This window comes from Dermacentor albipictus, unplaced genomic scaffold (assembly GCF_038994185.2).
Source record: "Dermacentor albipictus isolate Rhodes 1998 colony unplaced genomic scaffold, USDA_Dalb.pri_finalv2 scaffold_49, whole genome shotgun sequence".
Taxonomy (NCBI): domain Eukaryota; kingdom Metazoa; phylum Arthropoda; class Arachnida; order Ixodida; family Ixodidae; genus Dermacentor; species Dermacentor albipictus.
Window position 1 is genome coordinate 605,949 of NW_027225603.1, and position 15,946 is coordinate 621,894.

Genomic DNA, 15,946 nt, shown 5'->3' on the forward strand with positions numbered 1-15,946 from the left:
CCCCCACGCCTTGTTCCATTTCTTCAGGTTGACATTTAGGGCACTGGGCACAAATCGCCTTGCATAAAAATGGTCAACCGCCCTCGCAATTATATCTTTTTAAAGCACAGTAAGATTCCCCCTGTGCATTCCAGTTGAACCACACCAGACAGTGCAAAGCAGCACTGTTCTAGCCGCACCTCAAGGGAGTCATTGTTACTAACGTCCTTCACCCACGCTTTGTTCCATTTCCTCACATTGACATTTAGAGCCCTGGGCACAAATCACATTGCGTCAGCATCGTCAAAAGTCCTTGCAATGCTTTGTTTTAAGTGGACAGTCAGTTTCAGCCGCTCCATGCCAGTTGATGCACAACAGATAGCATAAAGCGCCACTCCTGAATCCACACTGCAAGGGAGTCATTCTTACTCCTGTCGTTTAACCACGCCTTTTTTCATTTCTGCACGTTGACATTTACAGACCTGGGCAGAAATCACATTGCGTCAGCATGGTCAACGGCCCTCAAAATGCATTGTTTTATTTCGAGAGTCGGATTCTCCCGGTCCATGCCAGTTGAAGCACCAGGCAGCGCAAGCGCCACACTGCTCTAGCCGCACCTCAAGAGAGCCATTGTTACTCGCTTTGTGTAGCCATGCCTTGTTGCATTTCTTCACGTTGACATTTAGAGCGCTGGGCAGAAGTCACATTACGTCAGCATGATCAAAAGTCTTCGCAAAGCTTTGTTTTAATGGACAGTTGGATTCCACCGGTCCATACCAAATGAAGCACAATGGATAGCACAAAGCGAAACTGCTCAATAAACTCTGCACGGGAGTCATTCTTACTCCTGTCCTTTATACCCACCTTTTTGCATTTCTTCACGTTGACATTTAGAGCACTGGCTCCCAGAATGCTTTGTTTCATTTGGACAGTGAATTCCGCCCGTCCATGCCAGTTGAGGCGTACCATACCGCGCAAGAGCTGCACTGCTCCAGCCGCACCTCACAGGAGTCACTCTTACACCTGTCCTTTATCCAGGCATTTCTTTATTTCATCACTTTGCCGTTTATAGCACTAGGCAGAAATCACATTGCGTCAGCATGGTGAACGGCCCGCGCAATTATTTGTTTTAAATGGACAGTCGGATTCCCCCGATCTATGCCAGTTGGAGTGCAGCAGACTGCGCAAGAGCCGCACTGCTCTAGTCGCACCTCGCGGGAGTCATTGTTACTCTCATCGCATTCACACCTTCTTGCATTTCTTCACGTTGACATTAAGTAGCACTGGGCAGAAATCACATAGTGTCAGCATCGGCAACAGCCTTCACAATCGTTTGTTTTAAGTGCACAGTGAGATTCCCGCGGTGCATGCCAGGTAAGCCACACCAGACAGTGCAGACCTGTGCTGCTCTAGTCGCACCTCATGGGAGTCATTGTTAGTCTCTTCGTTTACCCACGCCTTGTTGCATTTTATCAAGTTGACATATAGGGGACTGGGCAGAAATCACATTGCGTCAGCGTGGTCAAAAGTCCCCGCAATGCTTTCTTTTAAATGGACAGTCGGATTCCCCCGGTCTATACCAGTTCAAGCGCAATGGAAAGTGCAAAGCGGCACAGCTGAATGCACACTGCAAGGGAGTCATTCTTACTCCTGTCGTTTAACCACGCCTTTTTTTCATTTCTGCAGGTTGACATTTACAGACCTGGGCAGAAATCACATTGCGTCAGCATGGTCAACGGCCCTCAAAATGCATTGTTTTATTTGGAGAGTCGGATTCTCCCGGTCCATGCCAGTTGAAGCGCACCAGGCAGCGCAAGCGCCACACTGCTCTAGCCGCACCTCAAGAGAGCGATTGTTACTCGCTTTGTGTAGCCATGCCTTGTTGCATTTCTTCACGTTGACATTTAGAGCGCTGGGCAGAAGTCACATTACGTCAGCATGATCAAAAGTCTTCGCAAAGCTTTGTTTTAATGGACAGTTGGATTCCACCGGTCCATACCAAATGAAGCACAATGGATAGCACAAAGCGAAACTGCTCAATAAACTCTGCACTGGAGTCATTCTTACTCCTGTCCTTTATACCCACCTTTTTGCATTTCTTCACGTTGACATTTAGAGCACTGGCTCCCAGAATGCTTTGTTTCATTTGGACAGTGAATTCCGCCCGTCCATGCCAGTTGAGGCGTACCATACCGCGCAAGAGCTGCACTGCTCCAGCCGCACCTCACAGGAGTCACTCTTACACCTGTCCTTTATCCAGGCATTTCTTTATTTCATCACTTTGCCGTTTAGAGCACTAGGCAGAAATCACATTGCGTCAGCATGGTGAACGGCCCACGCAATTATTTGTTTTAAATGGACAGTCGGATTCCCCCGATGTATGCCAGTTGGAGTGCAGCAGACTGCGCAAGAGCCGCACTGCTCTAGTCGCACCTCGAGGGAGTCATTGTTACTCTCATCGCATACACACCTTCTTGCATTTCTTCACGTTGACATTAAATAGCACTGGGCAGAAATCACATAGTGTCAGCATCGGCAACAGCCTTCACAATCGTTTGTTTTAAGTGCACAGTGAGATTCCCGCGGTGCATGCCAGGTAAGCCACACCAGACAGTGCAGACCTGTGCCGCTCTAGTCGCACCTCATGGGAGTCATTGTTAGTCTCTTCGTTTACCCACACCTTGTTGCATTTTATCAAGTTGACATATAGGGGACTGGGCAGAAATCACATTGCGTCAGCGTGGTCAAAAGTCCCCGCAATGCTTTGTTTTAAATCGACAGTCGGATTCCCCCGGTCTATACCAGTTCAAGCGCAATGGAAAGTGCAAAGCGGCACAGCTGAATGCACACTGCAAGGGAGTCATTCTTACTCATGTCGTTTATCCACACCTTTTTTTCATTTCTTTACTTTGACTTTTAGAGCACTGTGCAGAAATCACACTGCGTCAGCACGGTCAACGGCCCCCAAAATGCTTTGTTTTATTTGGGCATTTTATTTTACAGGAGGTATTCAGAGACATGGATTGGGAAGATTTGGGGATAAAAGTTAATCGAGAATAGCTTAGTAACTCGCGATTCGCTGATGACATTGCCTTCCTTAGTACCTCAGGGGACCAATTGCAATGCATGTTCACTGACCTGGATAGGCAAAGCAGAAGAGAGGGTCTAAAATTAATCTGCAGGAAACTAAAGTAATGCTTAACAGTCTCGGAAGAAAACAACAATTTACAATTGGCAGCGACGCACTAGAAGTCGTAAGGGAATACATCAACTTAGGGCAGGTAGTGACAGCGGATGCGGATCATGAGACAGAAATATTCAGAAGAACAAGAATGGGCTGGGGTGCGTTTGGCAGGCATTCTCAGATGATGATTAGCAGGTTGCCATTATCCCCTCCAGAGGAAAGTATATAATACCTGTGTCTTACCAGTACTCACCTATGGGGCAGAAACCTGGAGGCTTACGAAATGGGTTCTGCTCAAATTGAGGACGACGCAACGAGCTATGGAAAGAAGAATGATAGGTGTAACGTTAAAGGATAAGAAAAGAGCAGATTGGGTGAGGGAACAAACGCGAGTTAATGACATCTTAGTTGAAATCAAGAAAAAGAAATGGGCATGGGCAGGATACGAAATGAGGAGGGAAGATAACCGATGGTCATTAAGGGTTACGGAATGGATTCCAAGGGAAGGGAAGCTTAGCAGAGGGCGGCAGAAAGTTAGGCGGGCGCATGAGATTAAGAAGTTTGCAGGGACGACATGGCCACACATAGTACATGATCGGGGTTGTTGGAGATGTATGGGAGAGGCCTTTGCCCTGCAGTAGGCGTAACCAGGCTGATGCTGATGATGATTCCGCCGGTCCATGCCAGTTGAGGCACACAAGACCACGCAAGAGCCGCACTGCGATAGCCGCACCACAAGGGAGTCATTGTGACTCCTGTAGTTTATCCATGCCTTTTTTATTTACTTCAGTTTCACGTTTAGAGCACTGGGCAGAAATCACATTGCGTCAGCATGGCCGACGGCCCTCGCAATCATTTGTTTTAAATGGACAGTCGGATTCCCCCGATCTATGCCAGCTGGAGTGCAGCAGACTGTGCAAAAGCTGCACTGCTCTAGTCGCACCTCAAGGGAGTCATTGTTACTCTCACCGCTTACACACACCTTCTTGCATTTCTTCACGTTGACATTAAATAGCACTGGGCAGAAATCACATAGTGTCAGCATCGGCAACAGCCTTCACAATCATTTGTTTTAAGTGCACAGTGAGATTCCCCCGGTGCATGCCAGGTAAGCCACACCAGACAGTGCAGAGCCGTGCTGCTCTAGTCGCACCTCATGGGAGTCATTGTTAGTCTCTTCGTTTACCCACGCCTTGTTGATTTTATCAAGTTGACATATAGGGGACTGGGCAGAGATCACATTGCATCAGCATGGTCAAAAGTCCTCGCAATGCTTTGTTTTCAATGGACAGTCAGATTCTCCCGGTCCATACCAGTTGAAGCGCAACGGAAAGTGCAAAGCGGCACAGCTCAATCCACACTGCAAGGGAGTCATTCTTACTCCTGTCTTTTATCCACGCTTTTTTTTCATTTTTTCACTTCGACATTTAGAGCACTGTGCAGAAATCACACTGCGTCAGCATGCTCAACGGCCCCCAGAATGGTTTGTTTTATTTGGACAGTGGATTCTGTCAGTCCATGCCAGTTCATTCGCACCAGACCGCGCAAGAGCTGTACTGCGCTAGCCGCACCTAAAGGGTGTCATAGTTACTCCTGTCGTTTAACCACGCCTTTTTTTCATTTCTTCACGTTGACATTTACAGACCTGGGCAGAAATCAAATTGCGTCAGCATGGTCAACGGCCCTCAAAATGCATTGTTTTATTTGGAGAGTCGGATTCTCCCGGTCCATGCCAGTTGAAGCGCACCAAGCAGCGCAAGCGCCACACTGCTCTAGCCGCCCCTCAAGAGAGCCATTGTTACTCGCTTTGTGTAGCCATGCCTTGTTGCATTTCTTCACGTTGACATTTAGAGCGCTGGGCAGAAGTCACATTACGTCAGCATGATCAAAAGTCTTCGCAAAGCTTTGTTTTAATGGACAGTTGGATTCCACCGGTCCATACCAAATGAAGCACAATGGATAGCACAAAGCGAAACTGCTCAATAAACTCTGCACGGGAGTCATTCTTACTCCTGTCCTTTATACCCACCTTTTTGCATTTCTTCACGTTGACCTTTAGAGCACTGGCCCCCAGAATGCTTTGTTTCATTTGGACAGTGAATTCCACCGGTCCATGCCAGTTGAGGCGTACCATACCGTGCAAGAGCTGCACTGCTCCAGCCGCACCTCACAGGAGTCACTCTTACACCTGTCCTTTATCCAGGAATTTCTTTATTTCATCACTTTGCCGTTTAGAGCACTAGGCAGAAATCACATTGCGTCACCATGGTGAACGGCCCTCGAATCATTTGTTTTAAATGGACAGTCGGATTCCCCCGATCTATGCCAGTTGGAGTGCAGCAGACTGCGCAAGAGCCGCACTGCTCTAGTCGCACCACGAGGGAGTCATTGTTACTCTCTTCGCTTACGCACACCCTCTTGCATTTCTTCACGTTGACATTAAATAGCACTGGGCAGAAATCACATAGTGTCAGCATCGGCAACAGCCTTCACAATCATTTGTTTTAAGTGCACAGTGAGATTCCCGCGGTGCATGCCAGGTAAACCACACCAGACAGTGCAGAACCGTGCTGCTCTAGTCGCACCTCATGGGAGTCATTGTTCGTCTCTTCGTTTACCCACGCCTTGTTGCATTTTATCAAGTTGACATATAGGGGACTGGGCAGAAATCACACTGCGTCAGCACGGTCAACGGCCCCCAAAATGCTTTGTTTTATTTGGGCATTTTATTTTACAGGAGGTATTCAGAGACATGGATTGGGAAGAATTGGGGATAAAAGTTAATCGAGAATAGCTTAGTAACTCGCGATTCGTTGATGACATTGCCTTCCTCAGTACCTCAGGGGACCAATTGCAATGCATGTTCACTGACCTGGATAGGCAAAGCAGAAGAGTGGGTCTAAAAATTAATCAGCAGGAAACTAAAGTAATGCTTAACAGTCTCGGAAGAAAACAGCAATTTACAATTGGCAGCGAGGCACTAGAAGTCGTAAGGGAATACATCAACTTAGGGCAGGTAGTGACAGCGGATGCGGATCATGAGACAGAAATATTCAGAAGAACAAGAATGGGCTGGGGTGTGTTTGGCAGGCATTCTCAGATGATGATTAGCAGGTTGCCATTATCCCCTCAAGAGGAAAGTATATAATACCTGTGTCTTACCAGTACTCAACTATGGGGCAGAAACCTGGAGGCTTACGAAAATGGTTCTGCTCAAATTGAGGACGACGCAACGAGCTATGGAAAGAAGAATGATAGGTGTAATGTTAAAGGATAAGAAAAGAGCAGATTGGGTGAGGGAACAAACGCGAGTTAATGATGTCTTAGTTGAAATCAAGAAAAAGAAATGGGCATGGGCAGGACACGAAATGAGGAGGGAAGATAACCAATGGTCATTAAGGGTTACGGAATGGATTCCAAGGGAAGGGGAGCTTAGCAGAGGGCGGCAGAAAGTTAGGCGGGCGCATGAGATTAAGAAGTTTGCAGGGACGACATGGCCACACTTAGTACATGATCGGGGTTGTTGGAGATGTATGGGAGAGGCCTTTGCCCTGCAGTAGGCGTAACCAGGCTGATGCTGATTCCGCCGGTCCATGCCAGTTGAGGCACACAAGACCACGCAAGAGCCGCACTGCGATAGCCGCTCCACAAGGGAGTCATGGTTACTCCTGTCGTTTATCCGTCCTTTTTTTAATTACTTCCCTTTCACGTTTAGAGCACTGGGCAGAAATCACATTGCGTAAGCATGGTGAACGGCCCTCGAATCATTTGTTTTAAATGGACAGTCGGATTCCCCCGATCTATGCCAGTTGGAGTGCAGCAGACTGCGCAAGAGCCGCACTGCTCTAGTCGCACCACGAGGGAGTCATTGTTACTCTCTTCGCTTACGCACACCCTCTTGCATTTCTTCACGTTGACATTAAATAGCACTGGGCAGAAATCACATAGTGTCAGCATCGGCAACAGCCTTCACAATCATTTGTTTTAAGTGCACAGTGAGATTCCCGCGGTGCATGCCAGGTAAACCACACCAGACAGTGCAGAACCGTGCTGCTCTAGTCGCACCTCATGGGAGTCATTGTTCGTCTCTTCGTTTACCCACGCCTTGTTGCATTTTATCAAGTTGACATATAGGGGACTGGGCAGAAATCACACTGCGTCAGCACGGTCAACGGCCCCCAAAATGCTTTGTTTTATTTGGGCATTTTATTTTACAGGAGGTATTCAGAGACATGGATTGGGAAGAATTGGGGATAAAAGTTAATCGAGAATAGCTTAGTAACTCGCGATTCGTTGATGACATTGCCTTCCTCAGTACCTCAGGGGACCAATTGCAATGCATGTTCACTGACCTGGATAGGCAAAGCAGAAGAGTGGGTCTAAAAATTAATCAGCAGGAAACTAAAGTAATGCTTAACAGTCTCGGAAGAAAACAGCAATTTACAATTGGCAGCGAGGCACTAGAAGTCGTAAGGGAATACATCAACTTAGGGCAGGTAGTGACAGCGGATGCGGATCATGAGACAGAAATATTCAGAAGAACAAGAATGGGCTGGGGTGTGTTTGGCAGGCATTCTCAGATGATGATTAGCAGGTTGCCATTATCCCCTCAAGAGGAAAGTATATAATACCTGTGTCTTACCAGTACTCAACTATGGGGCAGAAACCTGGAGGCTTACGAAAATGGTTCTGCTCAAATTGAGGACGACGCAACGAGCTATGGAAAGAAGAATGATAGGTGTAATGTTAAAGGATAAGAAAAGAGCAGATTGGGTGAGGGAACAAACGCGAGTTAATGATGTCTTAGTTGAAATCAAGAAAAAGAAATGGGCATGGGCAGGACACGAAATGAGGAGGGAAGATAACCAATGGTCATTAAGGGTTACGGAATGGATTCCAAGGGAAGGGGAGCTTAGCAGAGGGCGGCAGAAAGTTAGGCGGGCGCATGAGATTAAGAAGTTTGCAGGGACGACATGGCCACACTTAGTACATGATCGGGGTTGTTGGAGATGTATGGGAGAGGCCTTTGCCCTGCAGTAGGCGTAACCAGGCTGATGCTGATTCCGCCGGTCCATGCCAGTTGAGGCACACAAGACCACGCAAGAGCCGCACTGCGATAGCCGCTCCACAAGGGAGTCATGGTTACTCCTGTCGTTTATCCGTCCTTTTTTTAATTACTTCCCTTTCACGTTTAGAGCACTGGGCAGAAATCACATTGCGTAAGCATGGTGAACGGCCCTCGCAATCATTTGTTATAAATTGACAGTCGGATTCCCCCGATCTATGCCAGTTGGAGTGCAGCAGACTGCGCAAGAGCCGCAATGCTCTAGGCGCACCTCAAGGGAGTCATTGTTACTCTCACCGCTTACACACACCTTCTTGCATTTCTTCACGTTGACATTAAATAGCAGTGGGCAGAAATCACATTGTGTCAGCATCGGCAACAGCCTTCACAATTATTTGTTTTAATTGCACAGTGAGATTCCCCCGGTGCATGCCAGGTAAACCACACCAGACAGTGCAAAGCCGTGCTGCTCTAGTCGCACCTCATGGGAGTCATAGTTAGTCTCTTCGTTTACCCACGCCTTGTCGCATTTTATCAAGTTGACATATAGGGGACTGGGCAGAAATCACATTGCATCAGCATGGTCAAAAGTCCTCGCAATGCTTTGTTTTCAATGGACAGTCAGATTCTCCCGGTCCATACCAGTTGAAGCGCAACGGAAAGTGCAAAGCGGCACAGCTCAATCCACACTGCAAGGGAGTCATTCTTACTCCTGTCTTTTATCCACGCTTTTTTTTTTCATTTTTTCACTTCGACATTTAGAGCACTGTGCAGAAATCACACTGCGTCAGCATGCTCAACGGCCCCCAGAATGGTTTGTTTTATTTGGACAGTGGATTCTGTCAGTCCATGCCAGTTCATTCGCACCAGACCGCGCAAGAGCTGTACTGCGCTAGCCGCACCTAAAGGGTGTCATAGTTACTCCTGTCGTTTAACCACGCCTTTTTTCATTTCTTCACGTTGACATTTACAGACCTGGGCAGAAATCACATTGCGTCAGCATGGTCAACGGCCCTCAAAATGCATTGTTTTATTTGGAGAGTCGGATTCTCCCGGTCCATGCCAGTTGAAGCGCACCAAGCAGCGCAAGCGCCACACTGCTCTAGCCGCCCCTCAAGAGAGCCATTGTTACTCGCTTTGTGTAGCCATGCCTTGTTGCATTTCTTCACGTTGACATTTAGAGCGCTGGGCAGAAGTCACATTACGTCAGCATGATCAAAAGTCTTCGCAAAGCTTTGTTTTAATGGACAGTTGGATTCCACCGGTCCATACCAAATGAAGCACAATGGATAGCACAAAGCGAAACTGCTCAATAAACTCTGCACGGGAGTCATTCTTACTCCTGTCCTTTATACCCACCTTTTTGCATTTCTTCACGTTGACCTTTAGAGCACTGGCCCCCAGAATGCTTTGTTTCATTTGGACAGTGAATTCCGCCGGTCCATGCCAGTTGAGGCGTACCATACCGTGCAAGAGCTGCACTGCTCCAGCCGCACCTCACAGGAGTCACTCTTACACCTGTCCTTTATCCAGGCATTTCTTTATTTCATCACTTTGCCGTTTAGAGCACTAGGCAGAAATCACATTGCGTCAGCATGGTGAACGGCCCTCGAATCATTTGTTTTAAATGGACAGTCGGATTCCCCCGATCTATGCCAGTTGGAGTGCAGCAGACTGCGCAAGAGCCGCACTGCTCTAGTCGCACCACGAGGGAGTCATTGTTACTCTCTTCGCTTACGCACACCTTCTTGCATTTCTTCACGTTGACATTAAATAGCACTGGGCAGAAATCACATAGTGTCAGCATCGGCAACAGCCTTCACAATCATTTGTTTTAAGTGCACAGTGAGATTCCCGCGGTGCATGCCAGGTAAACCACACCAGACAGTGCAGAACCGTGCTGCTCTAGTCGCACCTCATGGGAGTCATTGTTAGTCTCTTCGTTTACCCACGCCTTGTTGCATTTTATCAAGTTGACATATAGGGGACTGGGCAGAAATCACACTGCGTCAGCACGGTCAACGGCCCCCAAAATGCTTTGTTTTATTTGGGCATTTTATTTTACAGGAGGTATTCAGAGACATGGATTGGGAAGAATTGGGGATAAAAGGTAATCGAGAATAGCTTAGTAACTCGCGATTCGCTGATGACATTGCCTTCCTCAGTACCTCAGGGGACCAATTGCAATGCATGTTCACTGACCTGGATAGGCAAAGCAGAAGAGTGGGTCTAAAAATTAATCAGCAGGAAACTAAAGTAATGCTTAACAGTCTCGGAAGAAAACAGCAATTTACAATTGGCAGCGAGGCACTAGAAGTCGTAAGGGAATACATCAACTTAGGGCAGGTAGTGACAGCGGATGCGGATCATGAGACAGAAATATTCAGAAGAACAAGAATGGGCTGGGGTGTGTTTGGCAGGCATTCTCAGATGATGATTAGCAGGTTGCCATTATCCCCTCAAGAGGAAAGTATATAATACCTGTGTCTTACCTGTACTCAACTATGGGGCAGAAACCTGGAGGCTTACGAAAATGGTTCTGCTCAAATTGAGGACGACGCAACGAGCTATGGAAAGAAGAATGATAGGTGTAATGTTAAAGGATAAGAAAAGAGCAGATTGGGTGAGGGAACAAACGCGAGTTAATGATGTCTTAGTTGAAATCAAGAAAAAGAAAGGGGTATGGGCAGGATACGCAATGAGGAGGGAAGATAACCGATGGTCATTAAGGGTTACGGAATGGATTCGAAGGGAAGGGGAGCTTAGCAGAGGGCGGCAGAAAGTTAGGCGGGCGCATGAGATTAAGTTTGCAGGGACGACATGGCCACACTTAGTACATGATCGGGGTTGTTGGAGATGTATGGGAGAGGCCTTTGCCCTGCAGTAGGCGTAACCAGGCTGATGCTGATTCCGCCGGTCCATGCCAGTTGAGGCACACAAGACCACGCAAGAGCCGCACTGCGATAGCCGCTCCACAAAGGAGTCATGGTTACTCCTGTCGTTTATCCGTCCTTTTTTTTAATTACTTCACTTTGACGTTTAGAGCACTGGGCAGAAATCACATTGCGTAAGCATGGTGAACGGCTCTCGCAATCATTTGTTATAAATTGACAGTCGGATTCCCCCGATCTATGCCAGTTGGAGTGCAGCAGACTGCGCAAGAGCCGCACTGCTCTAGGCGCACCTCAAGGGAGTCATTGTTACTCTCACCGCTTGCACACACCTTCTTGCATTTCTTCACGTTGACATTAAATAGCAGTGGGCAGAAATCACATTGTGTCAGCATCGGCAACAGCCTTCACAATTATTTGTTTTAATTGCACACTGAGATTCCCCCGGTGCATGCCAGGTAAACCACACCAGACAGTGCAAAGCCGTGCTGCTCTAGTCGCACCTCATGGGAGTCATAGTTAGTCTCTTCGTTTACCCACGCCTTGTCGCATTTTATCAAGTTGACATATAGGGGACTGGGCAGAAATCACATTGCGTCAGCATGGTCAAAAGTCCCCGCAATGCTTTGTTTTAAATGGACAGCAGGATTCCCCCGGTCTATACCAGTTGAAGCACAACGGAAAGTGCAAAGCGGCACAGCTGAATGCACACTGCTAGGGAGTCATTACTCATGTTGTTTATCCACGCTTTTTTTCATTTTGTCACGTTGACATTTAGAGCACTGTGCAGAAATCACACTGCGTCAGCATGGTCAACGGCCCCCAAAATGCTTTGTTTTATTTGGGCATTTTATTTTACAGGAGGTATTCAGAGACATGGATTGGGAAGAATTGGGGATAAAAGTTAATCGAGAATAGCTTAGTAACTCGCGATTCGCTGATGACATTGCCTTCATTAGTACCTCAGGGGACCAATTGCAATGCATGTTCACTGACCTGGAGAGACAAAGCAGAAGAGTGGGTCTAAAAAGTAATCTGCAGGAAACTAAAGTAATGCTTAACAGTCTCGGAAGAAAACAGCAATTTACAATTGGCAGCGAGGCACTGGAAGTCGTAAGGGAATACATCAACTTAGGGCAGGTAGTGACAGCGGATGCGGATCATGAGACAGAAATATTCAGAAGAACAAGAATGGGCTGGGGTGCGTTTGGCAGGCATTCTCAGATGATGATTAGCAGGTTGCCATTATCCCCTCAAGAGGAAAGTATATAATACCTGTGTCTTACCAGTACTCACCTATGGGGCAAAAACCTGGAGGCTTACGAAAAGGGTTCTGCTCAAATTGAGGACGACGCAACGAGCTATGGAAAGAAGAATGATAGGTGTAACGTTCAAGGATAAGAAAAGAGCAGATTGGGTGAGGGAACAAACGCGAGTTAATGACATCTTAGTTGAAATCAAGAAAAATAAATGGGCATGGGCAGGATACGCAATGAGGAGGGAAGATAACCGATGGTCATTGAGGGTTACGGAATGGATTCCAAGGGAAGGGAAGCTTAGCAGAGGGCGGCAGAAAGTTAGGCGGGCGCATGAGATTAAGAAGTTTGCAGGGACGACATGGCCACACATAGTACATGATCGGGGTTGTTGGAGATGTATGGGAGAGGCCTTTGCCCTGCAGTAGGCGTAACCAGGCTGATGCTGATGATGATTGCGCCGGTCCATGCCAGTTGAGGCACACAAGACCACGCAAGAGCCGCACTGCGATAGCCGCACCACAAGGGAGTCATTGTGACTCCTGTAGTTTATCCATGCCTTTTTTTAATTACTTCAGTTTGACGTTTAGAGCACTGGGCAGAAATCACATTGTGTCAGCATCGGCAGCAGCCTTCACAATAATTTGTTTTAAGTGCACAGTGAGATTCCCCCGGTGCATGCCAGGTAAGCCACACCAGACAGTGCAGAGCCGTGCTGCTCTAGTCGCACCTCATGGGAGTCATTGTTAGTCTCTTCGTTTACCCTCGACTTGTTGATTTTATCAAGTTGACATATAGGGGACTGGGCAGAGATCACATTGCATCAGCATGGTCAAAAGTCCTCGCAATGCTTTGTTTTCAATGGACAGTCAGATTCTCCCGGTCCATACCAGTTGAAGCGCAACGGAAAGTGCAAAGCGGCACAGCTCAATCCACACTGCAAGGGAGTCATTCTTACTCCTGTCTTTTATCCACGCTTTTTTTTCATTTTTTCACTTCGACATTTAGAGCACTGTGCAGAAATCACACTGCGTCAGCATGCTCAACGGCCCCCAGAATGGTTTGTTTTATTTGGACAGTGGATTCTGTCAGTCCATGCCAGTTCATTCGCACCAGACCGCGCAAGAGCTGTACTGCGCTAGCCGCACCTAAAGGGTGTCATAGTTACTCCTGTCGTTTAACCACGCCTTTTTTTCATTTCTTCACGTTGACATTTACAGACCTGGGCAGAAATCAAATTGCGTCAGCATGGTCAACGGCCCTCAAAATGCATTGTTTTATTTGGAGAGTCGGATTCTCCCGGTCCATGCCAGTTGAAGCGCACCAAGCAGCGCAAGCGCCACACTGCTCTAGCCGCCCCTCAAGAGAGCCATTGTTACTCGCTTTGTGTAGCCATGCCTTGTTGCATTTCTTCACGTTGACATTTAGAGCGCTGGGCAGAAGTCACATTACGTCAGCATGATCAAAAGTCTTCGCAAAGCTTTGTTTTAATGGACAGTTGGATTCCACCGGTCCATACCAAATGAAGCACAATGGATAGCACAAAGCGAAACTGCTCAATAAACTCTGCACGGGAGTCATTCTTACTCCTGTCCTTTATACCCACCTTTTTGCATTTCTTCACGTTGACCTTTAGAGCACTGGCCCCCAGAATGCTTTGTTTCATTTGGACAGTGAATTCCACCGGTCCATGCCAGTTGAGGCGTACCATACCGTGCAAGAGCTGCACTGCTCCAGCCGCACCTCACAGGAGTCACTCTTACACCTGTCCTTTATCCAGGAATTTCTTTATTTCATCACTTTGCCGTTTAGAGCACTAGGCAGAAATCACATTGCGTCAGCATGGTGAACGGCCCTCGAATCATTTGTTTTAAATGGACAGTCGGATTCCCCCGATCTATGCCAGTTGGAGTGCAGCAGACTGCGCAAGAGCCGCACTGCTCTAGTCGCACCACGAGGGAGTCATTGTTACTCTCTTCGCTTACGCACACCCTCTTGCATTTCTTCACGTTGACATTAAATAGCACTGGGCAGAAATCACATAGTGTCAGCATCGGCAACAGCCTTCACAATCATTTGTTTTAAGTGCACAGTGAGATTCCCGCGGTGCATGCCAGGTAAACCACACCAGACAGTGCAGAACCGTGCTGCTCTAGTCGCACCTCATGGGAGTCATTGTTCGTCTCTTCGTTTACCCACGCCTTGTTGCATTTTATCAAGTTGACATATAGGGGACTGGGCAGAAATCACACTGCGTCAGCACGGTCAACGGCCCCCAAAATGCTTTGTTTTATTTGGGCATTTTATTTTACAGGAGGTATTCAGAGACATGGATTGGGAAGAATTGGGGATAAAAGTTAATCGAGAATAGCTTAGTAACTCGCGATTCGTTGATGACATTGCCTTCCTCAGTACCTCAGGGGACCAATTGCAATGCATGTTCACTGACCTGGATAGGCAAAGCAGAAGAGTGGGTCTAAAAATTAATCAGCAGGAAACTAAAGTAATGCTTAACAGTCTCGGAAGAAAACAGCAATTTACAATTGGCAGCGAGGCACTAGAAGTCGTAAGGGAATACATCAACTTAGGGCAGGTAGTGACAGCGGATGCGGATCATGAGACAGAAATATTCAGAAGAACAAGAATGGGCTGGGGTGTGTTTGGCAGGCATTCTCAGATGATGATTAGCAGGTTGCCATTATCCCCTCAAGAGGAAAGTATATAATACCTGTGTCTTACCAGTACTCAACTATGGGGCAGAAACCTGGAGGCTTACGAAAATGGTTCTGCTCAAATTGAGGACGACGCAACGAGCTATGGAAAGAAGAATGATAGGTGTAATGTTAAAGGATAAGAAAAGAGCAGATTGGGTGAGGGAACAAACGCGAGTTAATGATGTCTTAGTTGAAATCAAGAAAAAGAAATGGGCATGGGCAGGACACGAAATGAGGAGGGAAGATAACCAATGGTCATTAAGGGTTACGGAATGGATTCCAAGGGAAGGGGAGCTTAGCAGAGGGCGGCAGAAAGTTAGGCGGGCGCATGAGATTAAGAAGTTTGCAGGGACGACATGGCCACACTTAGTACATGATCGGGGTTGTTGGAGATGTATGGGAGAGGCCTTTGCCCTGCAGTAGGCGTAACCAGGCTGATGCTGATTCCGCCGGTCCATGCCAGTTGAGGCACACAAGACCACGCAAGAGCCGCACTGCGATAGCCGCTCCACAAGGGAGTCATGGTTACTCCTGTCGTTTATCCGTCCTTTTTTTAATTACTTCCCTTTCACGTTTAGAGCACTGGGCAGAAATCACATTGCGTAAGCATGGTGAACGGCCCTCGAATCATTTGTTTTAAATGGACAGTCGGATTCCCCCGATCTATGCCAGTTGGAGTGCAGCAGACTGCGCAAGAGCCGCACTGCTCTAGTCGCACCACGAGGGAGTCATTGTTACTCTCTTCGCTTACGCACACCCTCTTGCATTTCTTCACGTTGACATTAAATAGCACTGGGCAGAAATCACATAGTGTCAGCATCGGCAACAGCCTTCACAATCATTTGTTTTAAGTGCAC